This window comes from Aotus nancymaae, unplaced genomic scaffold (genome assembly GCF_030222135.1).
Source record: "Aotus nancymaae isolate 86718 unplaced genomic scaffold, 86718_ANA_hifiasm-v0.15.2.pri h1tg000032l_0, whole genome shotgun sequence".
Lineage (NCBI taxonomy): Eukaryota > Metazoa > Chordata > Mammalia > Primates > Aotidae > Aotus > Aotus nancymaae.
In genome coordinates, this window is record NW_026988445.1 from 10,814,422 (window position 1) to 10,838,103 (window position 23,682).

At 35.8% G+C, this 23,682-nt stretch overlaps 1 protein-coding gene and 1 non-coding gene across 10 annotated transcripts in view; one reads left to right on the forward strand and one right to left on the reverse strand.

Moving 5' to 3' along the window:
• DISP1 (dispatched RND transporter family member 1) overlaps nt 1-23,682 on the forward strand; it is a 164,873-nt gene that overhangs the window by 63,790 nt on the left and 77,401 nt on the right. The window lies entirely within an intron of this gene.
• Nucleotides 12,519-12,622, reverse strand: LOC135277665 (small nucleolar RNA U13). Its single transcript, XR_010345268.1, has one exon. It is a non-coding gene; the product is annotated as a small nucleolar RNA U13 (small nucleolar RNA).

A 23,682-nucleotide genomic window follows, 5' to 3' on the forward strand; every position in this document is an offset into this window, starting at 1 on the left:
CAGTATATGGCATATTTTGGGAAAAGGTGTTGGGATTCTTTTGAGGTCAATGTGTTTTATGTCAAGAACCGGGGAAGAAAGAGCCCTCAAAATCTAAGCAGGCTAGTATTAAATAAATTGATGTTTAATCCTTTGAAATCCAGGATTTTGTTTGGTATCTAGTTACCTTGTACACCTTGTCTGTTGAACTGATTGATGATAGGTGATTCTGTTTTCCTCCAGTAAGTACTTTTCCTTAGTTCCTTAAGACTCCTGTTTAAAGGGAACTCTTTCAAGCGATGTTCTGATTAAAGGTGAGAGAATACAAGCAGTAGTACTTGGGATAATATCTTTTGGCTTCTGTGATACAGTTTTTCTTCCAAATGTAAATTTTTCATTGGTTTGGTTTATCATTTTCCCCATACAACTATTTTTTTTTTTTTTCATAGAGCCACGTTTTAGTAAAACTACATGAACTATGTATGCCTTGGGATAGAGACTGCATGAAACATAGAAACAGGAAATGCCTGTTAGGTTAAGAGACATGGGAGAATGGGTAAAAATATCTTTTAAAAATTACTTAATGTTGCCAGCATTACTGCAGCAATATATAATAAAATGAAGACAATTTCTGATTTCATTATCTTGAAAAAACTTCTTTTACACTTGTACTTTTTCATTTTGTTATTTCAGAGCAGAAACCTTAACCAAGGAAGTAATGAAAAGTTTTGTATCTTTATTCTGTGAAGTTAAATCATTCTGAAATCAGTCATAGCTTAAAGCTGTGCCTTTCAAGTTGTTTTGTTGGCATATGTTTCGAAATACTAAATATCAACTGGAAAGTAGAAGTAAATTGATGTAACTAAAAAAGATTTAGTTTAGCATATGGAAGGTTATAATCTCCAAACTGTTAATATTTACAAGTGACTTTTTTAAGTGATAAACTTCCTTATAATGAAATATTTGTCATTATCAAATAGGGTCATTTATTCAACATGTATAATTATTTATTGCTTTCTATATGACCAGCTTTCTATATGTTAAGAACTGAGTATATAATCATTAGTGAGCAAAACAGACATGGGTTCTTCTATTGGAGTTTATGCATTAGTTCATTTGATAGATAATTATTGAACACCAACTATGTGCCAGGCACTGTTCTATAATCTAGGGTTATGCTCTGTGGAAGGAGAGACAAGTAATAAATACAGTAAGTGCTTAAATAAATGATTAACATCACTTCAGATAGGGATCAGTTCTTCAAACACAGTAATACAGGGAGACCTAATCAAGTACCTGAGCTGATCTACTTTACAGACTAGTAGAGGAGATAAGTATTAGTATAATTAATTACATGATATGATAAATGCTGTAAATGAAAGTGATGAGTGTTTATGAGAGCTGATAAATGAAGGAGGTAAGAGATAGTTCATTTTGGGGGAATCGGGGAAGACTTTCTGGAGCAAGTAACATTTGAGCTTAAATCTGAGCGGCAACTAGGTGTTAGTTTGCTAGGGCTGCCATAACAAGTATGACAAACTGGGTGGTTTAAACAACAGAAATTTATTGTCTCTCAGTTCTGGAGGCTAGAAGTCCAAGATCAAGGTGTAGCCTGGGTTGGTTCCTTCTGAGAGCCATGAAGGAGAATCTGTTCCATGCCTCTCTCTTAATCTTCTGGTGGTTTATTGGAAATCTTTGGTGTTACTTGGTTTGTAGACACATTACCTGATCTCTGCCTTCACATTCACATTGTGTTCTCCCCATATGCTTGTCTGTGCCCAGATTTCCTCTTTTTATAAGGACAACAGTCATATGGGATTAGGGACCCACTCTACTCCAGTACGAACTCATTTTAATGAATTACATCTGCAACAGCTTTTATTTCTAAGTAAGGTCACATTCTGAGGTACTGAGGGTTAAGACTTCAATATGTGAATTTGAGGTGGACATAATCCAACTCATAATACCAGGAGTTAGCTAGGTGAAGAGAAGAGGGGGAACGACTTTTCAGGAAGAGAGAACAGCATGTGTGAAGGTAATGCATTGGAAAAGCATGGCTCATTTAAGAAATGAAGTGTAGCTGAAGCATAGAAACTCAGAGGAAGAGCGAAGTGAGACAATTCCAGAGACATTTTGAGGGTAGAATAGATAGACGGGGCCTTATGACCAGCTGAACATGATGTGAAGGAAAGAATAATCAAAGATAATTTTCTACCTATAGCTGTGATGAAAGTATTTTCGCTATTTTCAGGTAGAATATCCAGTAGAAAGATAGCAAATTCTTTCTGTAGATCACGGGAAATGTTGAGGCTGGAAATAAGGTTTGGAAGTAAACTATATTATATGTCCAAAGTTAGCTAAAATTACTCAAGAAGAGGCTAGTAAGATTAAAACAAGTAAAATACAGGTAGTTTAGTTCTTAAAATCATCAGATATATTTCCTTATTAATATTAACCAGTAGAATTCAGATTGAGTATAGTACAGTGGTTAAGAATTTAGGCTGTAGATTCAGACTGTCTAGGTTTGAATGTCAATTCTATCACTTTCTCATTGTATAAGTAGGGACAACTTTTTTAAGCCTTAATTTCCTTATTGATAAAAAGAGGATAATCATAGTACTTGCCTCTTTTGCTACGAATGAGGATTAAAATGAAACAATGTATGTGAAATGATTTATGTCATACATACCCACTCACATGATGCAGTTAATTTGGATTGTCTATGTCAGTAGATGAGATACATAAAAAAGGAAATCTAGTTGATGAGTAGTTTTGACATTACTGCATATTTAATTTGTTGATTTTCAGTGCTTCTGTTTTTTGTTTGTTTTGTTTTCTGTTGGAGATCCTATTGAGTAATGGATTAATTCCGATGTGTAAAAGTAATGATCCTAAACAAATTTGTAAACTGTATACTTGGATAGTCTGAAAGACTGAAACTTAACTGTACTTAGGCTTGAAATTAAAATAGCAACAACCAAAATACCCAGAACAGATTTTTAAGGCAGGTTGATAACTTATCTAACAAATTAGAGATAGGAGATCAAGAGGAAGGTAGTGAAGTCAGTGACGTTTTCAGTTGATTGCAGTATGATCCCCATCAAGTTAACTGTTATCTTTACTAATACATGAACAGAGTGATGAGCAGGAGCTAAAGTTAGGTACTTTGTGGGGAAATCTATCTACTATTTCTAGGGAGCTGTAGGACTGAGAAAGGTATTTTACTTGTTTTATGTTATTTTTAAAATGGGAAAAATAAAAGCAAATTTGTATGCTGTTGAGAATGATCCAACAGAGAGGGAGAATGAGAAAAACGAGAATTATTTGATGGTCTTCTTGAGTAGATGAGAGGAGTGAAACAGTACACAAATGGAGGGATTATTCTTAGAAGTGAGGACAGTTTATCTCTAGAAACATGCAGGATTGCAGAAAATTAACCTACGAACAGATGCTGGTAGGTGAATAGCTCTGATGGTGATAAGTTGTGGAAGCTCTCTTCTGATTGCTTGTATATTCTTACTGTATTCTTAGTGAAGTAGGTCATGAGCCAAACTTGAGGATGAAGGATTTGTGACAGATTGGAGGAACCAAGAAAAGGTAGGAAATAGATATCTGAAAGAGAAAAAGAAAGTATTAACAGTGACTAGAGATAAAAGAGGTTTTTCTACCAAGAATGAAAATGAAGATTGACGATGGACTTCTAATAGATGACAGAAGGCAATGGAATAATATCTTTAAAGTACTGAGGGAAATAATTTAAGAGTAAAAGTGAAAAAAAAAAAGAGATTTGGGGACCTGCTGAGACCGAGGATGTATAATACTTACTGATTTTTTTTTTGTTTTTTATTGTTTTTGAGACGATGTTTCACTCACTATGTCGCCTGCGCTGGGGTGCAGTGGCACGATCTCGGCTGAGGTGCAGTGGCATAATCTCTGCTTAGTGCAACCTCTGCCTCCTGGGTTCAAGTGATTCTCATGCCTCAGTCTCCTGAGTAGCTGGGATTACAGGCATCCACCACCACACCTGGCTAATTTTTGTATTTTTAGTAGAGACAGGGTTTCACCATATTGGCCAGGCTGGTCTGGAACTCCTGACCTCCAGTGATCCACCCGCCTTGGCCTCCCAAAGTGCAGGGATTATGAGCATGAGCCACTGGCCAATACTCATAGATTTTTGTCAGAAATGCTATAAAAGCATACACTTCACTAAAAGGAAATTGAACCCAGAAGGAAAGTGTGAGATACAAGAATCAAAATGAGCAAAGAAATGGGTATTTTGGTATGTCTCAATAAGTATTATAAAAAGTAAATATTAAATTTATAAATGTAAATATATTTACTAGGATATTGGATAACTTGGGATATCTGTTTTAATATAACAAATTGCCTGTTTTTTCTTTCCTTTTGTGATGAGAGGAAAAACAGAGTTATGCAGACTGTTTTTAAAGAGCTCATGTTGTTTAAGCTGACTTTGTGATCACTGTTTAAGAACTTTAGATGTAGTGTGACCTTAATCTATGCTACGTAAAATTAGATGGTATCATAGATATTTGACATTCCCTTCCAAGTATGGTAAAGATTAGTAGTCTAAATTCTTTATATAGGAGATACCTAAGCCGTTCCCAGTTTCCGAGATGTTTGCTCGGAGGCTAGGGAAGAGAACTACTTCTGTGCATTGGGAGACTTATGTTTGGGTGTTTCTTCAGAAGGAGGCAATAGAGTGCATAAACATCAAATTTGTGCTTAAATACATTTTATTTTTATTTTAATCTGCTTTGGTGTTTGTGTGGCAGCCTTACTTAGATCAAATAAAACCTAGCATATGAATTGTGTACTCCTACCACTCAAATTCCTTCTATGGAAAAGAAAAATAGTCTTCTTATTCATTTCCCTAGTCAGGAAGGATGAAGGTAATAGATATTGGACAAAAGCTGAAAAGATATTCTCTTGTCTATTATGTAAAGGTTTAGACATCTTTTAAAACCAGTGCCTGCCAATGTGAGGTTTTTAATGTATTTTACATTTCCAGAATTAAAAGATAATCTCCAAAATTGTCTGAATTACTTGTTAGATAGAAAATTTGTGTGAGCTTCCTAAGCCTCTGCTCTTAAGTAGTAATTGAGTCTTCACTATTACATCATGATAGGTCATTACTAAGCCATTTGTTCTGAACTATACCAAAGGTGTTATTTATATAGGAACATATTTATAGGCGTTTTCAGTAGCATTTAGTACATTAGTATTCACGATGTTAGAAATAAACTAAAGTTTGTTTCTGACAGCTTCTCTCTTAACATGATACTTTACATAAATTTAGAAAGGATAATTTAGTTTATTCAGAAACTCATATTTTAACAAATAATTTCTAGTCATTTGATTATATTTTTGTATATATTTACTATCAAAAATTATATTTGTTACTAGAAAGACATAAAAACTACTCATGCTGCAAATGTGCCTGCTGGTAAATATAAATCAGATAATTTATTTCAGGACTGATTTTATTGACTTTTTAAGTGAGGATTCTGTTATTAACAGATCTAAAATGAGAAAGAAGTAACTATCATAAAACCATTTAAGAACAAGGTGGAGCATAAAAACACAAAAAATAAGATGGACTATGATGTATTAAGTGTTTTGGGGTTAAAATATTATTTTATAAATAGTTAAAATATTTCTTAAGAAATATTTCTTCCCTTAAATGTTAGTTCTAAATCAGACTAGTCTCAGATGCGTATTAGTAATGCTCAGAATGGAAAACATACACCTGGGGAAAAGAATATGTCATGGTAAATATGTTTATACAGCTGTGTGGTAATGTTAGTTATTACAGAGTACATTTGCAGAATCATGTAATGAGCCTCATTTTCAAACAACCATTAACTTTGGCTTAGAAGAATAAATTCATTTTTCAAATGCAGACTGTACAAATAATATATAGCATCACTGTAGCTGTCTTCTTAACTGAATGTATAAATTTGATTGTAAGTATATGTTGGCTAATTTTGAGGAAATTCAAATTTCTTATAAGACTATTTCTTATTTATAATTTATACTTTCATTGCATATAATGCCTACTTTTTTAGTACCAAACTGAGTTTCCATTAAACTTTATTGCACTAACATGGACTCTTCTGTCAAACTTTAATAAAATTATAAAATTGACTTAATTGGGTCTATCTGAAAACTTCCTTTATCATTAATAAATTTCATTTATTCTATGAGGTTATTAGTCTTGGATAACTTGTATGACTTCATTCAAACTTGTTCTAGAATATGAATAAATATTATTTAAAAATTAAGCATGAGTAAAAGCAAATTTAAAAATATTTTCATAGGACTTTGAGGATTTACTCAAGAGTGCATAAAATGTTACCATTAACTATGTATTGCTATAGTGCCATCTGTAAAAATATGTTATCTAAAAAATTTAACAAGCAGTGGGTGGTTTCATCCATTTATCTAACTTTTGAGCACCTGCTAGGTAAACTCCAGAAACACCAAGAAGGAAAGCTTATTTCCTGCCCTCAAATATTTTTGTTTCCTTCTACCTAGGATCAACTAATTACCAGCAATTACTCTTTTTAAAACTTGAGAGGAAGATACTGCAAATATATTCAACATATAAACAGTGGCATCTTTATTAGACCCTTAACTCTTTTTAGAGCTCTCTAAAATGGATACTAAGTTATAAGAAGACAAGGAAGGAAAATATACCAGATTCATGGCATATTTATTTCCACTCCTGGAAAAAAAAGATTGATGTGCTTTGGGGTACTTTTTCCTTGTTTAAACTATTTAACTTCTAGGGTGGATACAAAGTTGTCAGAGACGTTTGAACCAGAGCGACTCCATCTTAAATAGAGGCTGGGTAAAATAAGGCTGAAATCTGCTGGACTGCATTTTCAGGAGGTTGAGGCATTCTTAGTCACAGGATAAGACAGGAGGTGAGCAAAAGATACAGGTCATAAAGACCTTGCTGATAAAACGGGCTGGAGTAAAGAAGCTGGCCAAAACCCACCAAAACCAAGACGGCGATGAGAGTGACCTCTGGTCGTCCTCACTGCTACACTCCCACCAGCACCATGACATTTACAAATGCCATGGCAACATCAGGAAGTTGCCTTATACGGTCCAAAAAGGGGAGGCATGAATAATCTACCACTTGTTTCGTATATAATCAAGAAATGACCATAAAAATGGGCAACCAGCAGCCCTCTGGGCTCCTCTGCCTATGGAGTAGCCATTCTTTTATTCCTTAATAAACTTGCTTTCTTAATAAAATTGCTTTCACTTTATGGATTCACCTCTAATTCTTTCTTACTCAGACCCAAGAACCCTCTCTCGGGGTCTAGATCAAGTACATTAGTATTCATGATGTTAAAAAGAAACTAAAGTTTGTTTCTGACAGCTTCTCTCTTAATATGATACTTTACATAAATTTAGAAAGGATAATTTATCTTTAGTTTATTCAGAAACTCGTATTTTAACAAATAATTTCTAGTCATTTGATTATATTTTTGAATATATTTACTTTCAAAACAAAAGTAAATATATTTTTGAATATATTTACTTCGAGTAACAAAGTCATGAGGTGTTTGGAGTTGATTTAAGGTTAATCATGGAAGATGTTGACCTTGGTCTTTTTTCACACCACTTAGAATGGTGACTAATACATAGCAAGTACTTCATAAATATTTATTGAATGAATGAATGAGTACATAAATAAGGACTGATAAAGAAAATAGTGGCCATGGGTTTGCAGAAAAGGAGAGCCTTCTAGCAGAGGGAGAACTGAGGCAGGATTGTTGTGGAGGCAAGAATTGTGAACGGGTTTGCTAGGTTGGCCAAGAGATGAGCTCAGGATAAATGAGGACTCTAATAATCAGAGAGGCTTCCATGTTAAACTCAGTAGTGTTAGCTTTAGTATGAGAGCCCTAGGTCATGAATGTCTAGTCTAAGTAGAATGAGTTTTATTAATGCTAACAGGATGCAGCAAAAGGAGAAAGAAACTAGAGCAGAGATTTTCTTGAAGTGTGGTTCCACACCTACCAGCTTTAGCATCATCTGGGAGCTTGTTAGAAATGCAAATTCTAGGGCCAACCCAGAACTACTCAAATGGAATTTCCCCATGAGGAGTGGGGAGAAGGGAGACTCAGCAACCTGTGTTTTAGTGGGCCCTCCAAGGGATTCTAATATCCTTAGGCTAACATTTAAGAACCACTGGGCTGGAGGAGGGAAATCAGGTAGCAGGTAAAAGAAGTGAGATTAAAGATTCTATGGAAAAGATGACTACCAAGGTTATTTCCAACTGTAAACTGAATGATTTAAAGGTTTGATTATGGCCAGGCACAGTGGTTCACTCCTGTAATCCTAGCACTTTGAGAGGTCAAGGTGGGCAGATCACAAGGTCAGGAGTTTGAAACCAGCCTGGTCAACATGGTGAAACTCCGTCTCTACTAAACATACAAAAATTAGCCGGGTGTAGTGTCACACGCCTGTAATCCCAGCTACCTGGGAGGCTGAGGCAGGAGAATAGCTTGAATCCGGGAGGTAGGGTTCGCAGTAAGCTGTAATTGTGCCATTGCTCTCCAGCCTGTGTGACAAAGCAAGACTCCATCTCAAAATAATAATAATAATAAAATACAATAAAATAAAGATTTGATTATTTAGTATGACTTTGCAGGGATGATTAATCATTGGATGTACAGAGTTTTTTAAAAAATAGAGATGTTTGTGCTTTGGTGGAGTAATGTTAGACTTTCAGCTTCATGGGCGGAAGAACTCATTTTTACCAGTTTACCCAAAAGTAACTGAAAAGTACAAAGTCAATTTATTGCGTATAGTAGGTTAAAAAAAAAACAAAAAAACTCAAATCAGAACAGTACACTTTCATTTGGTATGTTGAGTCTCTTAGAAGATAAAGTTATCAATCAAAGAGGTTGTGTGTGGAAGGATTACTTGAACACAAGTTTGAAGTTACAGTGAACTATGATCATGCCACTGCACTCTAGCCTAGATGACAGAGTGAGACCCTGTCTGTAAAAAACATTTTTAAAAAAAAGAGGTTGTGTGAGATTTATAATTAAATCAAAGGCAGTTGGATGTTCTTTTCCTTTGTTTGTTTTCGAGATGGAGTCTTGCTCTGTCGCCCAGGCTAGAGTGCAGTGGCGCGATTTCAGCTCACTGCAACTGCCTCCCGGGTTCAAGTGATTCTCCTGTTTCAGCTTCCTGAGTAGCTGGGACTACAGGCACCTGCCACTATGCCTGGCTAATTTTTGTATTTTCAGTAGAGATGGGGTTTTGCCATGTTGACCAGGCTGGTCTTGAACTCCTGACCTCGTAATCTGCCCGCCTCAACCTCCCGAAATGCTGGGATTACAGGCATGAGCCATTGTGCCTGGCCTGGTTGTTCTTAAACATTATTTTAATTGAAATCAATAACCTAATGAATTTACTTTATAGCATAAATATTTTGGTGTAAAATAAGTAGACGCCTTTTCCAGAAGCAAAGATCATATTCTCCTGATCACTACAGAAGACACCCTGATTAGTTTTTACTCTTTGACTCTTTCCTTTAAAAAAAAAAAAAGAATTCCTGGAGATTATTTATTTTTCTCTTTGTGATGTTGATATACTACACTTTTCAAGTTCATTGTATCCTGGTGTGGTTTGGGATATACTTTATTCTTCCTTAGAATATACACTTTCCACAAAAAAGACTTGGGATGGGTTACTTCTAAGGATGATTTGGGCTGCATGAGTCAAAACTACTCAAGTTGATTCATGTTCATTTCAGTTTTTGATTCAAGATAAACATTTTTTAGAATTCTATAATTCAATAATATATTGAATTCTCTAATTCAATAGTGTATTGTATGTAGAGAACAGAGGAAGTCAGAAAGAGATGTGTCAACACTGTGTTTAGTGATTTATACCTATCAGCTCACTGGTTTTCTAAAGATTACAACTGTTTGAAGCTCATTATGAATACCCAGGATATTATTACATTCATTTTGATAAGATGGACAATATGGTTGTTACAAATCAAAGCGAGTAAAACCTATATGCCACTAGGATTGTTTATGAATGTGTTATTTCTCTTTTATTGTTTTTTAGGACCCCATTGACATGTTTGCATATATGCACATTTACTTGAACTTATCATGTAAAAGTTAATTATCAGCATTTATTGACTGTTCTGTAGTTGGCACCGTGCCGAGCACTCTGGTGTCAAGGAGAAACACAGGAGAGTTCCAGTCAGGTGGCTCCATGAAGGTCTTGTTTCAACACCATATCCCTCATGGCAACAAAAGAATATAAAAGAGAAAACTAAAACGACATACCTAGCCTCAAAATCAAGACAAACATCTCTAGGGACCAAGAAGTGACCAGAAATAGAAAGTGATAAGTTGGCTGGAACTCTGAGCCTGCCAAGCTTCTGCCCAGAAGCAGAAAGTTGCTTAACTACTCCTCAGCCATTTCTCAGGAGATGGGGGATAGAACCAAGCTCAATTCTTGAAGGAAGGAGTGGAAGCCAGGAGAATCCTTCCCCCAGCCTGATTTCCATCATCGTTAATAGACACTAAAAAGTTAGCTGCCAGTTCTGCCTGGGGCTGTGGTGTTATTGGAAGCTGTGGACTAAGGAGCAAAAGTAGGATAAAAACAGTTTAGTGACCAGAAACTGAGCAGGTTGTCTCCTGGCTCTGTAGCATCCCTAATGTCATCCTTCTAAACTATTATTATTCGAGGATGAGGCTGGGCACGGTGGCTCATGCCTTTGGGAGACCAAGGTGGAAGGATTGCTTGAGAGCAAGAGTTCAAGACCAGCCTGGGCAACGTGGCAAAACCCTGTCTCTATAAAAAATACAAAAATTAGCAGATGTGGTGGTGTGTACCTGTAGTCCCAGTTACTCAGGAGGCTGAGGTGGGAGAACCTGAGCTGGAGAAATCAAGGCTACAGTCAGTCACGGATCACATTATGGCACTCCAGCCTGGGGTCAGAGTAAGACCCTGTCTCCAAAAAAAAACAGGGATGAGGGCAAAATTAAGACATTTTTAAACATGTAGAATAAGAGTATAAGAGGATTTACCATTCACATAACCTTTCTAAAAAATACTAAATGGTGCACTCAGTAGGAAAAAATGTCCCAGAGGAAAGGTATGGTGAGTTTAGAAAATATAGTGAAATTGATTGAAATGTTAGAGGTGTAAGTAATCATTTCTTGTTTTTGAGAATGTGTGAACACAATTTGTTCAATTATAGCCTTAATTTAACTACCAAAAAAAAAAGCTCTTAAGATACTGCGAATATTCAGTATATCCAGTAGTACCTAGTTGTTAGGTAACCAAAAGAGTGAATGACTTCTGAGTCAAAGTAGTCTAAGCAATGGAAAGGAAATTTAGGTGTACCTTGAAGAGATATCTAGGATTCAGCTTTGTCACTCTCATAGGAGATCGTGCAGTGAAAAGGAGCAATGTGAGCAAATCGCATTTAGGCAATGATGTATATGACTCATTTTGAGGGTAGTTTGGCCAGGGGTTATGTAAGAGAGTGATTGGGAGGTTATTTTGAACCTTTTGGAATCCTTCTGATAGGCACTGGGGTATCTGTATTGAGATAAATGAAATGGTATCCTTTTAGGCTGACTTTTTTCCTAGGCAAGCTCTAGTATTTGTTTTCTTTAAATGAGCAACATACGTATCTTTAAGAAATTCACAGTAATTGTCTTCAGGGCTTTCTTTTCTTGGTAAAATGCCATATTCTCAAGTTGTGTTTTCTTTTTTTTCTGATGATTAGCTTAGATAATTTGAAAGGCTCTATCACTTTGTGTTATATCAGCTTTAGTTGAAACCTGTTTTTCACTTTGTTCCTTGGTTGATCCTTAGACTGAATGAAGGCCAATTATATATTAGTATAAAGTAAGTGATATCATAGCACCAGAGAGAATCTTCTGTAAACCAAAGCCTGTTGCTGCTTCCAATTTGTATTGTCTAGGGAACAAAGGTATCTTTGCACCAAAGAGACTGGGAGAAGTTGGGATTTACTTTGCTTCAAGTATAAAACTGTGTAGAGCAAGGGTTAAGGAACTTTTAAAGGAAGGGTACCTTCTAGTACCCTTCTTTTTTTTCTTTTATAGATGGAAGAGATGATTTTTTAAATTTTTAAATATTTTTTTTCTTTTGAGACTGAGTTTTGCTCTTTTGTCCAACAAGGCTAGATTGCAGTGGTGCAATCAAAGCTCACTGCAGCCTCAAACTCTCAGGAATTTCCAGGGATCATGCAAACAATCCTCCTGCCTCAGCCTCCCAAATAGCTGAGCCTTCAAGTGCATGCCACTACATCCAGCTAATTGTGTGTGTGTGTGTGTGTGTGTGTGCGCGCGCGCGCACGTGTGTGTATTGTTTATAGAGACAGGGTCTTGCTGTGTTTCCAAGGCTGATTTCCAACTCCTGGCCTCAAGTGATCCTCCTGCCTCGGCCTCCCAGAGCACTAGGGTTATTGGCATGAGCCACTGTTTCTCATCCATTTGTTTTCATGTCAGACTGATAATGTGCCAACATAGTAACAAAGTTTGAGGAAGGCATATTTCACACACCAGCTTGAAAACGAAATCATCTTGCTTATGAACTACAAGTGGACTAGGAGGAGATGATTTTAATGAGGGAGTGAGATTGTGGGTGCTAACTTAAAGAATAGCAAGGAATTGAGTATGTGGTCACAGCAGCCAGCACTCATGTGATCTTTGACCATGGACCAAAGGAATCTGACTCTTGTCTCTGGAATTCCCAGAAGTACTTTATTTTTCATAAGCTCTTCCTAATGTGCTTTAACCTACTTGCTGTGTGTCCAGAATTATAATGAATGTTTTGAGGTTATAAGAAAAAAAATAAGTTGCAACTTAAAGAAGAACCGCTGCTTGCAAGAGGGCTTAATCATATCTTCATATCTTGGCAATTAATCTGTAGGTTTGCATCGAGTAGCAATTTGCTCCATTTATGTATTTTTCTCTCAATAAATTGTTTTAGAAGCCAGATTACTTTGCAGCATAAACCACCTGCTTTTTCTTCTGACTTACCTGTTTTCAGTGTGGTATTTTATCCTCTCCCCTTAGTTTCCTACTTTTCCCTCAGATTGCCTTAGTTTCTGCTTTGCTTATGTTCTTCCCCGTTATTTGATGTGTATGTCATACATTTATCCCCTTGATACTTGATATCACCTTGTGGCTGTTTTCCTTTTCCCACATTTCCTTTACTGTCTGCCTTCTATTACTTCCTTTCTTCATTCTTTTCTCCTCTGTTTCTGTTTGCCTTGGTTTCTTATTTGTTGAAATCTTTTTCTTAAATGGGTTTCTTAAAGGTTAATTATAGGGGGTTGACTCATGGATTAATCAAAGTGTTTCTTTTTAACTTTAGTTTATTGTCAGGCCGAATTAACCAGCAGAATAATAAAGCAAATCATAGTATATTCTTAAGTTTAAGTAAACTTTTGTTGAACTTATTTGGTTATTTGAAGTTTCACTAAAGAATGTGAGCTAGAAAAATGGCAGAATGATAGGGATGTGCTTTCATGTCTGAGTATTGATGTGTGATGTAGTGGGAGCAAGAATGAAGAATAGTTGCCAAAAGCAGGGATGTGATCTTGGATATGAGACAATTTGCACTCTCAACCTGTATGACTAGGTATTTATAGCAGAAATGCTAACATGAAAACAAAATCAAGAAATGTGTACTTGAAAAAACTTCTAATTATACTTTAAAGTTCTGGACAAGAGTAAAACACTAGTGACTGGAGCTTAGTAAATTAGATTTATTTGGTGTGAGAAGTACGGCCTGTACCCCACCTTCTTGGCACTCTTGGTAGTTGCTTGTATTCTCTTTAAAGATTTACCTATACAATAGTTAGAAATGAAATATGATATTAAGACTAAATTATTTTATAGAATATTTACAAATTAAGCAAATAAAGTTTTATTTTTATAGATAAGACTGTTAGCTTTTATGTATATCAGAATGCTAGCTTGTATGTATCAATATAGAGATGTTACTATTTAGACCCAAATGATCTAGAATATGAACTTCCAAGTTAGAGTTTATTTGAAAAAGAAGTTGAATCATAAAATATCTAAATTACTTGAACTCTTTTTCCCTTGTAATAATTCTATTAGCTTAGCAATAAGATGTTATCTGTGATGGGCTTCCTTTTTCTCTTTACTCTCTGCTTTTACTACTTACCTTTATGTCTTTAAAAAAAGTAGCAAGCCAGGCGCAGTGGCTCACACCTGTAATCTCAGCACTTTGGGAGGCCGAGGCAGGAGGATCACTTGAGGTCGGGAGTTCAAGACCAGGCTGGCCAGCATGGCGAAACTCCTGTCTCTACTAAAAATACAAAAATTAGCTGGGCGTGATGGCACGTGCCTGTAATCCCAGCTCAGGAGGCTGAGGCAGGAGAATCACTTGAACCCGGGAATCAGAGATTGCAGTGAGCTGAGATTGCGCCATTACACTCCAGCCTGAGTGATGGACCAAGACTCCGTCTCAAAAAAATAAAGTTGCAAGGTATTAGCACTAAACATTCAGTAAAGGAGTAGATGAGGCTGGGCACGGTGTCTCACACCTGTAATACCAACACCTTGGGAGGCCAAGATGGGAGGATCTCTTGAGACCAGGAGTTTGAAATAAGCCTTGGTAACATAGCAAGACTACGTCTCTACAAAAAAGAAAAAAAAATGGAGTAAATAAAATATAAAATAGGAATCTCTAATTAGTATTTATCTTTGCAATGACTTTTATAAAATTTGAGATTCAAACTCTTTGATACACTCTAAATCCAAGTGGTGATAACTTGTTTTATTTCCAAATGTGTACTTAAGTATAGGAATAGTTCATCTTTTTCAAATACATTCTAAATTTAAAAAAATGGGTAGGGTCTGCTTATATAACTCATACTGTTTTATTTTGTTGGGTTTTTTTTAACCGAAGCTTACATAGGTTTTCTCTAATGCTAGGTGATCCGAAGGAAATCGATAAAATCTTTGGGTTGTTTGAAATTCCTTGCTTCTTTGTTTGAAGTTAGTCTGGATCAAAGGGACCAGGATTTAAGTTTTTAAAAGAAACTTTTTAAAAATAAAAACTCTTTTAGGGAGACATACAAATGCTCAGTTGAACTTTTCAAATATAATACTTAAATCCAGAAATAAATGTGTATATTACTATATACAAATTTAATTGCCTTCCAAAATATATTGCACCTAAGGGATATTCATTTTATGCTTTGAAGTTGGGTTCAGAAAATTTTTTTTGTGTGTGACCTGGTGTTGTCTGTACATTATTATTAATTTGGATTGTAAGTTTTCTTTGGAACGGTTCAAGGGGCTTTGTCTTTAGAAATAAGATGACATGTTACCATGACTTTACCTCCTTTTTCATTCTTCTTGCCTCCCTCTTTTTTTCCACTTATTCTCTTGAAAAGATTATAGTCATTTATCACTGTGAGACTAGGCACTGCAAATACTATTATGGATATGAGACCATTATCCGCCCTTCCCTCCCTCCCCCCATTCCCCAGAGATATAGTGAGAGATCTTGTGAACCTTAGTTTTTGGCACTGTCAAAAGGTGTGAATAAGTAAGAATCATAGGCCAGGTGTGGCGGCTCATAACTAAAATCCCAGCAATTTGGGAGACCAAGGCAGGAGGATCTCTTGAGCCCAAGAAGTTCAAGACCAGCCTGGGCAACACAGCATTACCTCATCCCTGCTAAAAATTAAAATTAACACAATTAGTCAGGTATGGTGGTGTGCCCCTGTAGTCCCAGGTACTCAGAAAGCTGAGTCGGGAGGAGTGCTTGAGCCCAGGAGTTTGAGGCTGCGGTGTACCATGATTGTACCACTGCCCTCCAGCTTGGGTGACAGAGCAAGACTCTGCCATTCATTCATTCATTCATTAAAAAGGAAGGAAGAAAAGGGAAAAAAGATCATAATAACAATGACTGAGCATTTTTCATATGCTCCTGGCTTTCTAAAATCTGAGTTCAGCTGTGGTTGTCCTGGACACTGTCTCTGAGTAGCTGTTGTCAGTGTATCAGTATCAACAGTAACTATCATTCCATTATAATTAGAGATTGGGAAAAGCAGTTGTTTCCAAAAGTTATGCTTCTTTGATCTAAATAAATGGTACATTTTAGCTTTATGCAAGATTAGGGATTATTTTAGAGACTTATGTCGATTCCATTTGTTTCTATATAGGGGATATGAGCTTGATTCTTGACGCTGGATTTGGCTAGCTCCTTGCAAAGACAGCAGGGTGTAGACATGTATTACCAAGCCATTACAGTTGGCACAGGAAGGAATGAATGCTCATTGCCTAATATCCCATAGGGATGGGAAGGAGGAGTGCATAACATTCCTTCAGTGTGATTGAGGGCTCTCTTGACTGTATGAGTAAGGGAATGTGACTTGAAGATATTAAGTAGAGTCCATACTTAGGTCATAAGAACTCTTGGTCATTGACCAAGATATCCAGGAAAGCAAATAGTGTTGGGTGATTAACCAAGGCAGATGCCTTAATTTAGAAATGCAACAAAGAACTTAACTAGTTCTTCATTTTTTCAGCTCCTCAACTTTTTCTTTCATCTTTCATTCTCTTGTAGTATAAGACGTTGGTGACAGATCTTTGCAAGGTCTATGTACTGAATATTACTAACAGCATTGTGATAAATGTCTCTTCTGTTTCTTTTTAAGGCACAAGTCATCTTGTTGCTAACATAACTCAGAACTCTGATACAATGACCTGCTAGTAAATAAAGTACTTTTCTGCTATCAGTAATTGTGTATACTTGCTTTTTTGTTGTCATTGATGCTTTGTCGCCAAAGTATTAGAATGCCCATCTCCTTTGGTATTTCTTTACAAATTCAGTGCCTGAACCAACACTTATAACCTATTTTTCATGGCAATTTTCATTATAAGATTAGATAGTGAGTTTTGTTGTATAAGAATAGAATGTTTGAATTCACTTTAAATATTTACCCCCTTCATTTTTGTCTAAAGTGTAATGATCCTAGGTTGAGTGCCTGGAACAGGCTAACCTTTGGATTTTTCTTCTCTAAAATATGTAAGATTAAAGGTGCCTCCGATGACTGCTGCAGGTTTTCTGTAGCCCCACTTATAGCATTCTGAGTCTTTCGGGTATGCCACAACATAGTAGCATACTTTATGGCAGACATATGGTTGCTTGATATGGACATTGGGACAGCTGCCTTCTTGTGTTCACACTTCACAACACGAACTGGAGCATTTACTGATCCACACCCAGGAGGTTCATTCTGGCTAACAGCCCAGGAAAGTCTACCGTTTAGAGATGATAATGGTCAGCTAGGACTTGTCTAGGCTTTCAGCATTGGAGTTTGCAATAAATATGACAAAGGAGCCTTAGTCTTGAAGAGCCTGATTGTGGAGCATGCCAATCAATTGTGATGAGTTTTGTTTCAGTCTTTTTGAAATGGTATTTGCTGAGCTTAATGACATATTGCCCTTAAATATGGTAGGATACGCTTTTGCCTTCTACGACTTACTTGTAGTTTCTAATGTATGCCATTTATAAATGTACTTTTTCAGCCAGGCTTAAGTTTTGAGCCTAACAACACATCTGTGTTGGTATATTTTCAAGGGTTTTTTTAGGAGACCTAAGTAAAATATTCTAGCATATTTCTCATACTCTTACATTCTGATACAGATAAATCTCTGTACTCCTGCGCATTTGTCATTACCTTATTTCTTATCTTTTTACAACCATCTTGCAGAATTTTATTTCGTATAAACAAATTTCTGAACTAGACATAGCATGACATAATTTTGAACTGTTTGAACTTCTGAATAACTAATGCACGTGTTTTCAACATATAAAACTACTCCCTCTATATTAGTGAAATATCTAACCCTACTAACCCTAATGCTTTCTATATTAGAGTTTGGGTAGTTTAAGGTTCTTTCCTTGCCAAAAATATTACCACATATTACAGAAAGTATAAATAAAATGGGATTTGATTTTTCATTTCCCTTTTTCCATACAAGTTCATTTTATTTTGGGGAATGTGATGTGTAATTTTCTTAATGTTACTATAATCTAAGTTATAGTTAATCCTTTAGCAGTGATGACAGGTGTTTGTATGCAGGTGATATTTATATTCCTACAAAGTTTAACTTTTGGAAAATTAAGGATTTTTGTTTCATGACATAAAGTAAATATAACCTTCTCTAAATATTTGATATCTTACAGAAAATTTCAGTTTATTAGTTATAACCTTTCTTAATATATGCATACCACATTCATGTAGATTCATTTAGAGTTTGGTAACAAAATACAACTGAAAATGTTAAAGAGAACGTTCTGATTAGATTAAAGATATAGTGGTCTTCATTCAAGGAGTAGATCTCCTGCCAAGAGTCTCTACCGTAAAAGTAAAATATTACATTTGAAATGCTGTATCACAAACCAAAAATATTTTGGAAACTCTCCAGAGCCCATGGATTTATTGTGCTTTGCTTTTAAATCATAGTGAAGCACAGATTATGTTTTTAGATGATCTACAGTCTACTTATTTTGTTATGGCTGAAGTGATTCAGCTTGTTTTTGATATAAAACTATCAAATATGAGCCTTCTCTCCTCGAAAACATAACACTATACTTTGTGTGGGAGAAAAGCTCTTGTTAAAGACAAAATGTTCCCCTAAATTCCAATGTGAAATCTGTAATAAACTAACCCGCTTGAGTTAGTTTCCACATTTAAAAAGTTTTCTTAATAGTAATTTTTTGGTTGGGTTAAGGAGGGTTGGAATTTTTGCCTATTTTTAAGCAATAAATAGACTTTTTTCTTCACAGAAAAATGAAAAACTACCTTTTCTCTGAAATGTACTGACCTCTATAATTTTTGCTTTAGAATATGTGCCCCAGTTTCTGATCTCTATTAAAATTTTTGGTAGCATATAAATTAATATTAAGTAAATTTATTTCTAGATGACCAAAATACTTTCTGTATTAGTGATACAATACATATGGTTTTCTAGTCTATAATCAAATGAAGCAAAGATCATAATGAATAAAAACTAAGATCTCCCAGATTCACTTGTTTCCAGGACACTTTATCACAGAAAACATGTTTGCTACTATAAGATTAATTGGGCAGGGCATGGTGGCTCACACCTGTGATCTTAGCACTTTGGGAGGCCAAGGCGGGCAAATCTCCTGAGCTCAGGAGTTCAGGACCATCCTGGGCAACATGGTGAAACCGTGTCTCTACTAAAAATACAAAACTTAGTCAGGCCTATGTGCCTCATTGGGAGAATGAGGGACAGAACTGCTTGAGTCCTGGAGGCGGAGGTTGCAGTGAGACATGATCACGCCATTGCATTCCAGCCTGGGCTACAGACAGAGACTCTGTCTCAAAAAAAAAAAAAAAAAATTAATTGGCAATTAAGCTACAGACTTATATTTAATGGCTCACCGTAGGTAAAAACTTTTTTTCCCTTATTTAAAAATATTTCTACCGATGCCATGGAAAAATTCTACCTTCAAAACAAAAAATAAAATTTTAAAAGCTATCCAAGAATATGCTTGCATGTTAGCTTCTAGAGCAACCTCTACTGGTTTGGAGAAAAGGCTGAAAAGCTAAATATTATCATTCCTTATTATTCATTAGCTGTTTAGTATTCAGAATTTAAGAGTTGAGAATAGTTCAACATATTGTGGGGCCCATATAAATCAGCAGTAAAATAGGATTTTGTATGCTGAATATTATTTTGCAGGCTACATTTCAATACTATATTTATTCTGCTTAATAAAGGATATACGTAATAACTAGTAATAAAATGTCACTTATTCAATAAACATTTGTTGAGTATAACTATTTGAGCTAACACATGTATAATACACCTTATACCTTTTCTTAACAGGCATAAAAATGATAATAATAGAGCCTGTCCCTTTACAGATAGATTAAGAGGGTAAAAGAGATATATAAATGATGAGGATTTAAAAAGACATGTGCTAAGAATCATAAGAGAGATCTCAGGTCATATATATAACTTAGAATCGAAAGAAAATTTCTGGCTTAGATGATCAGAGAAGGTTTCATGTTGTTTGCTGTGTGTTATGAAGAATAGATGGGATTATGGAAGCTGGAAATGTGAACAAAGGCTATTGCTGGTAGAAAGACTAGCACAAGTACTGAGGGTGTGAGGGTGTGTGTGAAAGCTTGTTTGGAGTAAAGTAAATTCTGTTTGGCAAGGGCAGTGAGTGGGAGGGGAAAGGCCCCAGATAATGGAAAATCTTGTGTGCCAGCTAAGATGTTTAAACTAATGGGGGAGCCATGAGTGTTTTTTGGACTGAAGAGCAGCTTGATCAGCTCTATCTCCTATATGATGCACCTAGAAGCTCTACGTTGCTTAGATAAGATAGAAAAGGTAGGAGACCATAGACAGGGTCACATCTATTAGGCTGTTGTAGTAGTTCACAGGGGAGTTAATCTAAGAAAGTGGCAGAGGCGATGGAAAGAATGGTCATATGTGACAACGGCTAGGACTTGGAAATGAATGAACAAGGGTATACAGTGATGTAAAGGTCAAAGATGACTCCTGCCCTAGCTCAGGATGCAGCACAGATCTGGTGGTCAATAAATTAATATTTAAATGAAAATTTTGGGCTTAAATGACTGAAAGGGTGGATAGAAATAGGAAAATCAAGAAGTTGTTTGAGGATGATAAGATTATTTTTTTAATTATTGAGTTAGAGCTGCTGGCAGGATATATACATTGAAATGTCCTTAAAGAGTAGAAGCTGCAGAAATGGAACTTATAATAGAAATTGAGTGTGACAGTATAGACAGGAATCCATAAAGCAGAAAGTTTAAAGGACAAGACCACTGGATATTGCTCAAAATTTAGAATAACAGAATTAAGAGGATCTGTCAAGAAAATGGAATAGTGGTTAAAGAGGTAGAGAATGTTAGAATAATGGAAACTGAGTAAAGAGAAAAGAATATTTACTAACAAAATTGGTAAATGAAGAAATGTAAAGAAAATGAATATTGAGAAAGGACCACTGGGTTTTGTTTTTGAAGAAACAGTTATATTAGATGGTAGATAAGATTGTAGGAAGTGAAGGAATAAGATGGGGTAAGGCTTAAGTATTGTCTGGCAAAGGAAAGGAAAAGATAGGTAAGTAGCCTGAGGACTAGCAGGCCAAGGGAAGGAATTTTCCAGTTAGAGAAAACTAAACATTTTTTGTAAGTAATGAACAAGTTGACAAAGGCAGAAAAATGAAGATGAACTTGGAGGCAGAGTGAGACAGAGTAAAGAAACATGGTAGTCAAGATCTGGAGCATCTGTGTCCAGTAAAACTGTCTGTAGTGATGAAAATATTCTCTATTTGTACTGCCCGATTCAGAAGCCATGAACTACATGTAACTGTCGAGCACTTGAAATGTGACGCCTGGTGCAACTGGAACACTGAAATTTTTAAATTTCATTTAATGTGAATCAATTTAAAATTAAGTCACCACATGTGGCTTGTGGCTACTTTATTGGGAAGCAAAGATACAGTGTATAAATACAGCAATTAATAAGCAGGAAAGAGGGTTGGACACTGAGAGATAAGAGACAAGTTCCAGAAAAAGTTTGAAGTACAGGTGGTAGTGTTTAAAGGAACTCCTAGTCAGATAGTTTCATTCTTTCCCATAAAATAGGTGGCATCATTTGCTGAGAAGGTTAAGGTAGGGAGCATGGGAAAGATTTTTGGCCATCCCTATGGGGATTTCCAGTGGAGAATCTGTGATAGATGGGATGAATCACAGCCGCATTGTAAGCCCTCCAGAGTTGAGAGTGTGCATTTGTTTTAGGTCCCTGCTTCCTTGTCTGGTGACTTTTTTCAGTAACATTTCTAAACCTAAGAGAGAAAGAAAAAAAAAGAGGGGCAGGGAGAGCAAGTTTAGTGGAGCTCTTTGAAAGGCTGGAATGCTGATGAAGTAAATAAATGCTGAGGATGAGATCTTAACTAAGCACAAAGCAAGTAAAAATCGGAAAAGACATGGATAAAGACTCTAGAGCCAGGAGGTCATGATAAGGGTGAAGATGTTAGACTATGGAAGACAAGCGAGGTCATAAAATTTTCCTTTGTAAAAAGTGTAGATTTTAGAGGTAGAATTTTCAACAGGAAATGAGATAAGAAAGAAGCCTAAGAAATGCCTGTTGTTGGGTAAGAGGAATATATAAGACAGATGTACATATTTCCAAATTCTTGGGGAGGAATTTTAGCATTCCTTGCTTGCAATATGGTCTTTGCTCCAGACTTACTAATTCAACTTTGAATGCTGGTCTTTTCTTAAATAATCCAGATTTGAGTAGTAAAATTAGGGTTTATCTTATCTATTTGCAGTGATATCCAAATTCATAAACACTGAATTCAGAGCCAGCAGGGGCCTATGAATGGTTCAGGCAGCATAATGCTCTGGTCGGAAGTTTTCAGAGGGTACGGAACAATTTGCACTCTGGAAACACCAAAAAACAATTAGAATATTATCCTCAGAACTTTGATGTGATTAGTTCTTCTGAAATCGCACTTCCAAATTACTAACCTATTGACTTGACCATACTAAAGAAAAATCCTGCTGAAGCAGTGTCTACAATATACCTCAATTTACTTATTCATAATTGTTCGACACAATGCTAAGAAAAAAAGATAAATTTACAAGAATTTTAAATGTTAATAAATGTTAACAATCCGGAATTGCATTTTTGACTAGGTCCAGCTGGGAAAGAGTTTGTTAATCAGCAGATGTTTTATCACTTTTTAAAAAGTACCAAGTGTTGTGCCTTTCCTGCCGGCTCTGGTCTATTTCTCCCTCCCCCATGCCCTTGTCTTCCTAATAACAAAGAAAGGTACTGAAATAGTGTGGTCTAAGAAAAAAAGGATACCGTTTTCAGAAAATATTAGAACACTATAAGGTCACTAGCACTTTTCTTTTCACTCTAAATAATATATTGAGAAACATATTGAAGTAATTGGGAATAATCTTTATTATTTATGAAATAATTATGTGTCCCATGTGACAATAATATCAAAAGTATACTTTAAATTGTGTATTTTTACATGGACCCCAAATGCTTAAATGAAGTGATTAGACATACAAATCTGTAATTTTGCCAAAAATGTAAATAAGAATTTACATATTTTTGAGTTCGAGATTACAGGTCTTTGGTTTTTATGACACTTTATTTAAGGGATTTCTTTATAGGACCAACAACTCTAGAACCTTTGTTTGCGTTTTTTGAAAGGACAGACATGGTGAAATAGGATTAGCTGCTTTAATAAAGTGAACCAAAACACTGGTCAGATGATCAAAGAATCTTAAAATACCTTCACTTTTATTTTAATTCTTGAATTCCTTTTAGTCATGGGAATTTTTGGTATTACAGCATTTGGCATACATATGACATGAAATCAGCATACCCTGAGATTTTAGGGACTGACTCCTTTAATACATTTCCTCAAGTAACTCTTTTTGTCCTTTTTCACTCTTCCTTTTCCCAGTCCTTTTCCTTCCAAGATTGGCACTGTTTTAGGTGAATTTAGGAGATACAGAGATGAAAGTTACCTCTCCTACCCTCTGGTAGCTCAGACATACAGTGGTTCTCAAAACATGGGTCCTAG